General features: G+C 41.5%; 1 pseudogene; it reads left to right on the top strand.

Annotated features, from left to right (window-relative positions):
• LOC103750142 overlaps positions 1–7,480 on the top strand; it is a 16,320-nt pseudogene extending 8,840 nt beyond the window's left edge.
• The last annotated feature ends 4,040 nt before the right edge of the window (positions 7,481–11,520 follow it).

The raw sequence follows: 11,520 nt of genomic DNA, 5'->3' as shown, positions 1-11,520 counted from the left end.
GCTCAAGAGAGGTGGGACCATAAGAAAAGGGTAGTATTAAGGGATAAACAGGGAAAATGGGGCAACCATGGTGGGAAGGTTAGACAGTGAGAGAGATAAATAATACCTAGATAGTTTTAAAAAACTAGAGGAAAGCATATTAGTCCAACATTAGTCCAACAACCTACTGTAAATTATACCTACAAATAGTTCAAGAAACAAAATGTATGTTTAGTCAAGGTTTATCTGTGAACATTTGGTTTTTGCCCATGCTTTATCTATATAGCACATGGTAATTAAAAGTACCAGACTGGTGGAACTAACTTTATTAGATATTTAACAGCCATACTTTGAGGATTATACTAATTTGGTCAGAGGGACTTAAAGGACAATTTTTGCTCCTTGCCCTCCAAGGTCAACTAAGTTGGGGACTATGGAACATCTCTCAAAATATCCTGTAACTGTGGTGAGTCACCTGTCCTCTTGTTCAGGGAGGCCATGGAAACCCCACCAGATGGACTTGAACCAGTGTCCAGTCTACAAAGAGGAGGGTCAACACAGAGGAAACATTTCCTCCATGCTTCCAAGCGAAGCCAGCCATGGTCGAGCAGGACCTTTGACTTATCTTCACATAGGTGGAACTGGTAAAAGAAAGAAGCCAGGGGCTCCTCCGAAGCCCATGTGACCCCTGAGGAACACATACTCAAACGACCTTAAGTGTAAATATAAATTGATTTATTTGGGCCAACTGTATGGTCTTAAACACCCAAAAGGAAATTATAACCAAAGAGTAAAGTCATCAGTATATTTCTTTAAGAGTGCAAGGGATTACACTTCTCAGACATTAGTCATAAATCCATATGAAAAGTTAGACGATTATTTCTCATTGATGATTTTGTTCTGAATCAGAAAGTGCTGCTCAGATGTAAGACTTCAAATCTTGATCTGCAATACCTGTGCCCACCTGTGGCTAAGGGAGACAACCAGCTATTATGCTAAAATGATGGCCAAATTTGTTTTCTCCTCCTATCTAGAAACCTTTGAGAGGGAACTGACACTGATTCTAACCACTCCAACAGTTATCAAAATACCTGAAAGCAAATCCTGAATCCATCACTCTCCAGTCCAGCTTTGGCAGACAAAAGAAAAATGAGAAGAAACCCAATAGAGGAATGCTTCTGGAAGCTCTCCTCAAGAAATTCCAATGGACTCTCATATGAATATTTGAAATTTTCCCTGTTCTGACTTTTTTCTAGTTCCCTATCTAGAACTTGTAATGCTAATTACTCTCACCTTTACTTCTCCTTCGCATCTCCTATTCACCAGTCAAGGACTTTCTTTTCCCCCTACAGATAAGAGTTATGCAATTTGGGAGTCTTTTAGATAGATCCACTGAAGGATACCCTAATTGCCTCACCCCAATTGCTTCACCTTTAGCATGGAAGAAGCCAGAGCAGTCTACGTCCCTATTCCCTCCTGGCAATTTGGGTAATCTCTTCAGAGGATGGTGTGATAAGAATAGGAGGTAGGAATTGGCTAGGCAGTTAGTGTAAAAAGACCCCAAAGAAAAGTAGCCAGTTCCTTGGCTAAAAGTCAAAATGTCCTTGGGCCTCTTAGCAACATACTTTGTTCCAAAGGTCAAAAATGTCAAAAGTACTTGGGATCTCTTGTCTATTCCTTAAAATATTTTAGGGTTACCTCTTCAGAAGGGGTAATGTTAGAGTAGCAAAAAGCTCCATAAAAAAAGAAGAAGAAAGAATATATGAAGTTATCAGAAAAAAAGTGATGGGGAGATATGGGAAGAATTGGAGGGCAGGGAGTAGGCATGGATTTGATCAAAACACCTTATATCCTTATATGCTTGTATGAAATTCTCAATAAATTATTTTTTTTTAAGGATCTGACACCATCTTCTGGCCTCTGCAGGCATTGCATGACATGAGTGCACTTACCATGGAGGCAAAACACTCATACACATAAAATAAGTAAATAAAAAAATTTAAAGATAATACAACTCTTAGTTATGGGGTTGCTTCTCTCTTGACAGAAATTAAACAGCCATTGAATTGACCCCAGATCACTGGAGAAAGAATTACTACAGGTAAAAAATAAGATCACTATTGTCTCCTGTGTGGTGTCAGCTTCTACAACATTATACTCATTTCCCCCTGTTCCTCAGAGTCTGTGCCTTCTGGGGATCCTGTGACTTCATACCCTGACTTTTATCAACCACTCCTATGGCTGAAAGAACCATCTACACACCGATGTATCTCCAGTTCAGAGCTCTTTACCGAGCTTCAGACCCCACATTCACCTCTCCACTTAACATCTTCCTGTGGTTACCTCAAAATTAATGTGACCAGAACAGAACCTTTGACTCTTGGAAACTACCCTCTTCTCTGCCAGTCTTTTCTCATCATATAATAAGACATTGAGTCTCAAACTAAAGATCCCCTGTGTCTCCTCCCTTCTTGTGAATGATGCCCCAACTTAATCAGCAAGACTTCAACTCTACTCTACTGGTCATCAAATAAGCAAGCTACAGTGTGAACTAAGCAGCCCTCAACATTGGTGCTGTGAGACTGGGAAGTTGGCTCAGCTGGTAAAATACCTGCCCCACAAGGATGAAGACCTGAGTTTGAATCTCTAGTACCCATGTAAAAGTCAGACATATTGGCACATCTGTAACCCCAAAAATGAAGAGGTGTGGAGTCAGGAGTATGCCCAGACCTCACTTGTCAGCCAGTCTAGCCAATTGGTGAGCTCCAGGTTCAGTGAGAGACCCTGAGGAAGACACCCAGTGTCGACCTTTGACCCCTACAAGCGTATGTGTGTGTGTGTGTGTGTGTGTGTGTATACATACACACAATTTTTTTGAAAAAAAGAAAGCATACTGTAGCCATGTCCTTTCTCTATGTTAAAGCCCAGACCTCACTTGTCAGCCAGTCTAGCCAATTGGTGAGCTCCAGGTTCAGTGAGAGACCCTGAGGAAGACACCCAGTGTCGTCCTTTGACCCCTACAAGCGTATGTGTGTGTGTGTGTGTGTGTGTGTGTATACATACACACAATTTTTTTGAAAAAAAGAAAGCATACTGTAGCCATGTCCTTTCTCTATGTTAAAGGGTCCTTTTTTTTTAAAAAAAAAAAAAACTTGTGGTAATGTATTTATCGGTTTAATTATCCCTAAGTGGATAATGTCATGTCATTAAGTATATACCCAATGTTACCTGATAGTTACCAGTATCTATATCCCAAAATTTTTCATCATCCCCCACAAAATCTTCACTCACTAAATAATAATTTTCCACTGCATTTTCAAAAACCATGTTAGCCTTTATTCTAGTTTCTAAGTCAATGAATTTGCAAGTTCTGGGTACCTCAAATGCAATCCTATATGACTGTCCTATGCCTGACTCATTTCACTAAGCATAATATTTTCAAAGTCCATTCACATTGTAGACAATATCATTTTGTTCCTTTTAATAGATGAAGAATATTCCATTATATTTAAATGTCACAGTTTTTATCCATTCATTTGTTAACTGATACTTTAGTTCTATTTTTCCTTTTTTCTTTTTTCCTTTTTGGGACAGGGTCTCACTATGTAGTCCAGGCTGGCCTTGATTTATGATCCTCCTGCCTCAGCCACCTAATTACTAGGGTTATAAGCACATGCCACCACACCTGGCTTCACTGTATTTCTGAGTTTTTGGCTGCTGTTAGTGATGCCACTATGAACATGGGCAAATAACTGGTCAAGGCCCTCCTTTCCAGGCTTCTATATTTATAGCTTGGAGTAGAATTGCTGGGTCATGTAGGAATTCTAGGTTTAGTCTTTTGAGAAACCACCAAACTAGTGTCCATGGCAAGGAAACCATTTTACATTCCCACATTTTCCATGTCCTTACCAACATTGATTGCCCATCAAAAAAATGATCATTACAGCCATCCTACTAGGTGTGAGTTGGTATCTCATTGTAGTTTTGACTTGCGTTTTTCTATGACCAATGATACTGTCTTCTTGTAAATGTCCTGACAGGAGAAAGGCTGTTCTAAAGAAGTACACTCATACCCCTCCTGTGGTTCTAAGGCATTGTTCCCCAAAGAACTGGAATTCCCTAGGAATCTCATGCTGAGAAAAGGGAATGTCTGAAGTCTGTTGCAAGCCAGAGGAGGAACTTGTCCCTCAGAAGGAGATTTTACACAGTTCTAACAATTTGTCAAGATAACTTGTGAGACCTCCCTTGTAGGAGACACTGGAAAGCAATGGTGAGTCAATGAAGGGTGGAATCACTCCTTGGCCAGGACCATTTAGCTATGCATGACTCTTGCTCCTACTTAAACCCAAACCTCATGAAGATGACCTCATGGAGGGGTCACTGGGCCTGTTTATTTGTTCCTCTTCTGATGTGGCCACATTGACTAAAGCTCCTTTCTCTGCTTTTCATTATTTCTTGTCTCTTTAATTGGGCTGTTGATGATGCGTGGCTGAGTCTAGCCTGTTGGGGCTGCCAGGGCATCACTGGCAAATCCTTTGAGGTTCATAGTCTCATTGATAAAAGAATTTTAAAATGGAGTGAGTAGGAAGTTCAAACACAATTTAATTTATTAGAGTTTGAGGTATGGGAGAAGGGCAGGCAATCTATAAACCTTGGCAGCTCTTGAGGAGAGGAAAATGGAAAAGAAAAAGAAAGTCATGTTTGTTTGAGTTAGTGTCCCAGAAAACCAGCATGTTCAGCAGTGGAGGTCAGCAAATATGGGAGAAGAGAAGAACCCGTCAGAGAAAGTGAGAACACCTGGGGGTCAGGGAAAGCATTCCTAAGCTTTGGGCCAGTATGTGAAAAAGAGATAAAGAGAAGGAAAAGGAAAAACATGCTTAACATCAGGCTGCAGATCTGAGTTTAGAGCACCTGATTCCAGGCTCTTGTGTCCCAGGTCAAAGGATTAAGGACACATGATTAGAAATAGAAATAGAGACAAGAGTGGACTGGAGAGCTGAGGGAAAAGCCCAAAACCAGTGGTTAGGCCACTATCTACATATCTTCTTTGGAGAACTGCAACACCTTTGACCATTTTTGAGCTGGTTTTTACTGCTGCTGCTGCCACCACCGTTGTTGAATTTTAGCTCTTTATATATTCTGGACACATTGTAGACATGATTTGCACATATTTGCTCCCATTTTTTAGGTGGACTTTTCATTTCCCTGATAGTGCTCATTGACACACAAATGTGCTTGATTTTCAATTTATAAAATGATTTTTAAAAACTAAAATTCTGGGGGCTGGAGAGATGGCTCGGTGGTTAAGAGCACTGACTGCTCTTGCAGAGGACCTACATTTGATTCCCGGCACCCACATGGCCACTACAAACCATCCTTAACTCCAGTTCCAGGGGAATCCAAAGCCCTCTTCTGACCTCCATGGCATTGCACAACACGTGTACACTCACATACATGCAGGCAATACACTCATACACATAAAAATAATAAAAAAATAAAATTCTGACATGTACAAATATAAAATTAATGTGTCAGAGATTGTCCTTTACTAACCAATGAAGTGATCAGTAAGATGCTTCAACTGGTTCAATGGAGAATTTTATGAGCACACTAGATAGTCAGGAAAGCTACAGTGAATTCAGACATTGATTCAAAACTGGTCGATATCCACAGGGTAATTATCAGTTGATAATTATCAATTATCAACCTCCACTGGACAAAGACCTCTGGCCTCTTTATGCACAAGGATTATTTGTATCTGTTAAGTTCAGATAGCCCTGCACCCTCACCAACAGGGCCTCACAAGCCCCTGAGTAAAGGGAACTGAGTTGATAAGCGCCTTGGTCTTTGAAGTCAAGAGAAGCAGACTTTTCTCTATTGTTTGGCCAACACAGCAGGCTTCCCCTTTGATCTCTAAAGAGGCAGGTTTTAACAGTCCTGCTCTCCAGCTTCCCCCTGCCCAACTTTAAAAAAAAATATATCTTTCTGCCTTCTGCATCCTCCCAAAAGCCTCCTGCTTAAAAGACCCCAGTTGAAAACCCAGGCAGACATTTTCCCTGCCCAGAAGCGAATCTGTCCCATGTGTTCTTTGCTAATAAACTCTATTCCAATGGAGTTTTATCTGTGTCCTGGTGCTTTCTCCTGATGAACCAGATTAACCAGATTCATCCATAGGCTATTTTATCTCTCAGTATCGCTAGCAGTTTTCTACAGCATTGTAAAATAGCTCAAAGACAGTGAAAAGCTGGACAGCTCAATAGTGTACTGTATAATGCTGCTCTCTACTGCCTTGGTCTTCTACCAGAGTGTCTACTGGGGATAGTTCCTGCAGCTCAGGAGCTAACTGTCAGGTGGTGGGGTGTGGTTACACAGACGTCCCTGCTGTTCTTAATATCTAGTAGGAACCCGCACTATGGTATGGTGTTGGGGATAGGGGCAGCAGGGTCTCTGCCCCTTCAGCTTTCCTCTCCAGATGGATACAAGAAAAAAGTAAATCAAATAATTACAAACCATGGTAAGTGCAGCAAAGGCAAACAGTTGCTGACACGGCATCACCCAAGGGACTTCTGAATACCAGGACGGACTGCTTCCAGGAGAGAACATTTAAGCTGAGACTTGAAAAATGAAGAGGAGACAGCCAGTCCAAGTGTGTGGGTAGGGGTGGCAGGAAGCCAGCTCAAGGCCATCTCTACAGCCTGTCCTCGTCCAAAAGAAAGAAAGAGCACCTCCAAATCAACAAAATCAGAGATGAAAGGGGACAATTAGAGATGAAAGGGTGTCACAATAGACATAAAAAGATCCAGAACATTATAAGGGAATACTTTAAAAACCTATATGCTACTAAATTTGAAAACTTAAAAGAAATGGACTGGTATCTAAAAGCATGGGAACCACCAAAACTAAACAAAGAGAGTAAGAGCTTAAACAGGCCTGAGGCAGCAGCAGTTATTGCTTATTACTACCCAGAGCCCTAGGGTTTGCAGGAGGCCAGGAGGGCCAAGTTCTGCCCTCCTAGCAGTTTTATGCCTGGTTTTGCATCTATGATCCCAAAAATGTCAAGAAGAGACCCCCTCCCAAACCAGCCCCCCCCCCCAGTCCCCTAACTGCTAAGCAGTCTGAAAAGAACAGGTAGAAGCCACAAAGACAGATAAAAGGCTTTAAAATGCAAATGACTGTGAGAGCTAACACATTAGTGTAATAGTGTAAGACCTCAGCTCTTCCAGATGAACTGATTTGATTAGAAAACTGCAAAGCATAGAGGTCTTAGGGGTAAGAGGAAAGGCCAAGGACAGAGTCGGGTGATGGTGCCGGGAGTCAATGTCACCTGACTCACAGTTTTGTCTGGACCTGGGCTGAATGAAGCTCATCTCTGTTCCAAAATCAGTTCATGCAGCTCCACGGATCTCGCCAGGACATTGGCACTAGAAGGGCAACATTGGGAACCATCTGCTGGAGTTGGAGCTGTGCCCAGGGAATAGAGGAAGAGTCTGGGGGCAGTTGATAGGGCAGGAGAGGACGCAGGAGATGGAGAACAGAATCAGAGAGCCCACAGAAGGGGTGGGGGCTGTATCATAGCAACCAAAGGAAGTGTTCAAAGAGAAGATGCTGCCAAGTATGTCAATAAAAAGGATTGTTTCTCAAAATGTATGTAATTCTGAGAACACCCACGTTAGAGTCAGGTGGGGCTGGTAAGGATTTCAATCCTTCGGTTCTGACATTGCTTGTTTCAGAACCTCTGACATTAGAGCTGGAACTTGGCAAGTTTGAAAGGTACTCAGGGAGTCTCTTCTTGACTCTGGAATCCCGTGGTTCACCTCATAACTGTGGTTTCACTGTGTGATTTCACTTATATTCAGTCAATACTGGTCCAAATGTTAAATGGAAAATTCTAGAAATAAATAATTGATAAGTTCTAAATTGGTTTTCATTCTAAGAAGCATATAAAAAATCTCACCCTGACTGGCTCCATCCAGCTTGGCTGTGTGAACTGTCCCTTTGTCCACAGAATCCACACTGTATATATTACTTGCCTGTTAGTCATTGAACGTTGCCCCCATTACCAGATGAAATGAACCCCAGTGTTCAAGTAACCTTTGTCTTACTTAATAAAATTCCTAAAGGACAAGAGTATTGATACTGGCAATCCAGTCAGGCTAAGGGGAAGTGGGAAAGTGCTTCTTTAAAAGGTAAAAATTCTTAATAAGGAAAGAAAAAAGAAATGCAGGCTGGAGTTGTAAAGATTCAGATGAGCTATTGAGAGTGAAACCACGTTCACATAACTTATCACAGTTATGCTTCTTTTTATTATTTATTGTTGTCAGTCTCTTAACTGTGCCTAATCCATAACTTTTTAAAAATTTTTATTTATTATTTTTATTTTATGTATGCGTGTATTGCCTGCATGTAGGGAAGTGCACCGTGTCGTGCATTGCCCGCAGAGGCTGTCGGATCCCCTGGGACTGGAGTTACAGACAGTTGTTAGCTGCCATGTGGATGCTGGGATTCGAACCCAGGTCTTCTGCAAGAACAACCAGTGTTCTTAACTGCTGAGCCATCTCTCCAGCCCCCTAATCCATAACTCTTCTTTATCCTGTTATGTATGTATGGGGAGAAACATAGTAAACTTGAGTTATCTGTGGTTTTAGGCATCTTCTCTGGACTTGGAACCCACCCTCCATGGAAAAGGGAAACTATTGAAACTGAAGTATTTCTTCACTTGGGACATTGGGCAAATTATTTGGTTTCTCTGAGACTTTTTTGTTTTTGTCTGTGAAGTGATAACTAATTTGTAAGACTGACTTGGGTTAATCTTCACATGAGATATTTCTGTACATAAACTATGTAGCACTTAGCACATGCCTGTAACACAATTGGAGGTCAGAGAATTAACAATTTTTATATAATAAAAAAATCCATTGGGCACCTTGAGATGGCTTAACAAGTAAGGGTACTTTATTGTGCAAGTTTATTGACCTATGTTAGCTCCCTGGAACTCACATAAAGGTAAAGGAGAGAGCAGGAGAAAATTGACTCCACAAAGTCTAACTTCCATGGCATCACATGCGCCACCCCCATACACATAGCGCACACTTTGTAACTTTTTATTAATTTTTATTTTATGTGTATGAGTGCTTTGCCTGCATGTATGTAAGTGCTCCACATGCATGCCTGCTGCCTGAAGAGCCCAGAAGAGGGCATCAGATCCCCTGGAACTGGAGTTAAGGACACGTGTTAGCCACCATATGGATCGTAGGAACCAAATCAGGGTCCTCTGAAACAGCAATATGTGCTTTTAACCTCTGAGCCATCTCTCCAACCCCATAATTCTTTAATAAAAAAGAAATTTCATTGGATATGAGAAGAAGAGGGAAATTTCCAGGCATTAAAAAGACAATAACATGGATAAAGAGTCAAAAGAGCTGGTGAAAGTCAAAATTGAAGTTCAGGAAATTTTTCAACAGAAGGAAAGGAGTTTGGATTGGCAGTTAAAGCAGGGTTATGTTGATAAGAGAAGGGTTAATTACATAACAGCAATTAAGGAGTGCTTGAAAGAAGGTGTTAGTAAGGGCTCAGTGGTACTGACACTTAAGCCACCTTGAAATGTTAGATGTACACGCTTCTGGGGTCCACCCCAGTCTCACTGTATCAGAAGCTCTAGAGGATGAGCCCAGCAATTTGGGGGGGCAGGGGTTGGGGTGTGTATGTTCATGGGTTTGCACATGTGCATACATCATACATGGGTGTGGAGGCCAGAAGTCCACTTTATTTTTTGAGACAGGGTTTCTCATTGAGCTCAGAGCTCACTGCATAGACTGGCTGGCTGTTGAGTTCTGGGAATCTGCCTGTCTCTACCCTGCTTATCCCCTCAGTCCTCAAGCACTAGGTTAGAGATGTGTCCCACCACACCAGACTTTTCCATGAGTGCTAGGCATCCAGACTCAAGTCCTCATACTTGCCTAGCAAGTGTTTTATCCACCAAGTCACCTCCCCAGCCCCCAGTCTGTGCTTTGACAAACCCTTGCAGTAATTCCAATATACCACAATATAGCTGAGAACCACTGGGTTAGAGCACAGCTGTAAAAGAAGGCATCTTTGACTTCCATAGTATAAGTCCAGAGATCTTACATCATGACTAATATTACTGTATTTTATACTGAAAATTTACTAAGAATGTCAATTTTAGGTACTTTCAGTATACATACATACATACATACATACATACATACACATACATTCACACACATGAAAAGGGCCTAGATCCGACTGCTAGTTGTGAAACTGAACAGGAAAGACCCTGGAGAAAAACAGGGTCCTCCTCATTCCACACTCTCTGCCACTTCCTTCTATAGCAGGTCATTAGAACTCACTTCAGTTACCTTCCAGGTTTATCTGTGGACATAGTTTGGTACAAATGAAAACCAGCTTGTAGACCTTTTAGACATTCGCATCTTTTTAGCATTAACATTCTTAATAGCCAGTGCAATATAGGAATGACTTTTATAAAATGGACATAATCTGGACTAATGACTTTTACATAACCTTGGCAAACTCACTGAATCATGTGCTCTTGTGACCTGGGTAGCCTGATCTTGTTTCCTGGGAACTTCAATTTGCTACTCCACCCAAAAGATAATGAATGAATGTGGGTGTGCTTGAGAATTGCTTATCAAAGTGCTGAAAGGTAGTGCATGCATCTTCACTGAAAACAATGATGACTGAAAAAGGACATGTATGAGATATTCTAGAATAAAAGGCAAGAAGAGTTTCAGTTTGTAGTTCCCCAATTGAAGCTGGAGAAATGGTTTTGAATAAAATTGTGGGCAAGGCCTGACTCAAGGACACAGCTCCAGACACGGTTCCAGAGCATGGTTCCAGGGAACAGTTCCAAGAGACGTCTGGGGGAATGGATGTTTTCCAAGTTTGGGCCCACTCTTAAAAGCTAAGGCTGTTTTATTCAGGTAATTGTGGCATGGTAAAGCCACAGTGTAACACCCACTGGCATCAGAAAGTATCAGACTTATAAAAGCTGAGTGGCTTTGAACTCTGGGCTTTCTACAAAAGATAGAGAATTTAAACAGCAAGCTGAGAAATCAGAGGCCCAACCCCCCCCTTCCTCTTCTTCGTGGGTGCTGGGTCCACTCAGGACACTTTGTGAGACATCCCACTCAAACCATTCAGATTGAAGGGAGCATGAGCGGCTATCCAGGCTAGGCCATCGGGGAACAAAAGCCTTAAGTGGCAGATGGTGGAAACAAGACTAGAACCTATCTTCTAACGCTTTATACACCATCTTCCTCTTTCCCTCTTCTTGAAATGTTATCAAACAAAAGTCCAAAACTAAATATTTTTAGCTCAAAACTATTCTCTCTCTCTCTCCTCTCAGATTAATGATACTGGAAATTCATCACAATTCAATCATCTTCAACCTAGAACTACTTTCAGGAGAGAAAATGAAGAAGTTGGTTTTTGTGTGTGTGTGTGTGTGTGTGTGTGTGTGTGTGTGTGTGTGTGTGTATGTGTGTGTGTGTGTGTGTGTGTGTT

Source organism: Nannospalax galili, unplaced genomic scaffold (genome assembly GCF_000622305.1).
Source record: "Nannospalax galili isolate Female #2095 unplaced genomic scaffold, S.galili_v1.0 scaffold1027, whole genome shotgun sequence".
Taxonomy (NCBI): domain Eukaryota; kingdom Metazoa; phylum Chordata; class Mammalia; order Rodentia; family Spalacidae; genus Nannospalax; species Nannospalax galili.
The sequence above is the reverse complement of the archived record's forward strand: the minus strand, read 5'-3'. Positions and strand labels throughout refer to the sequence as shown.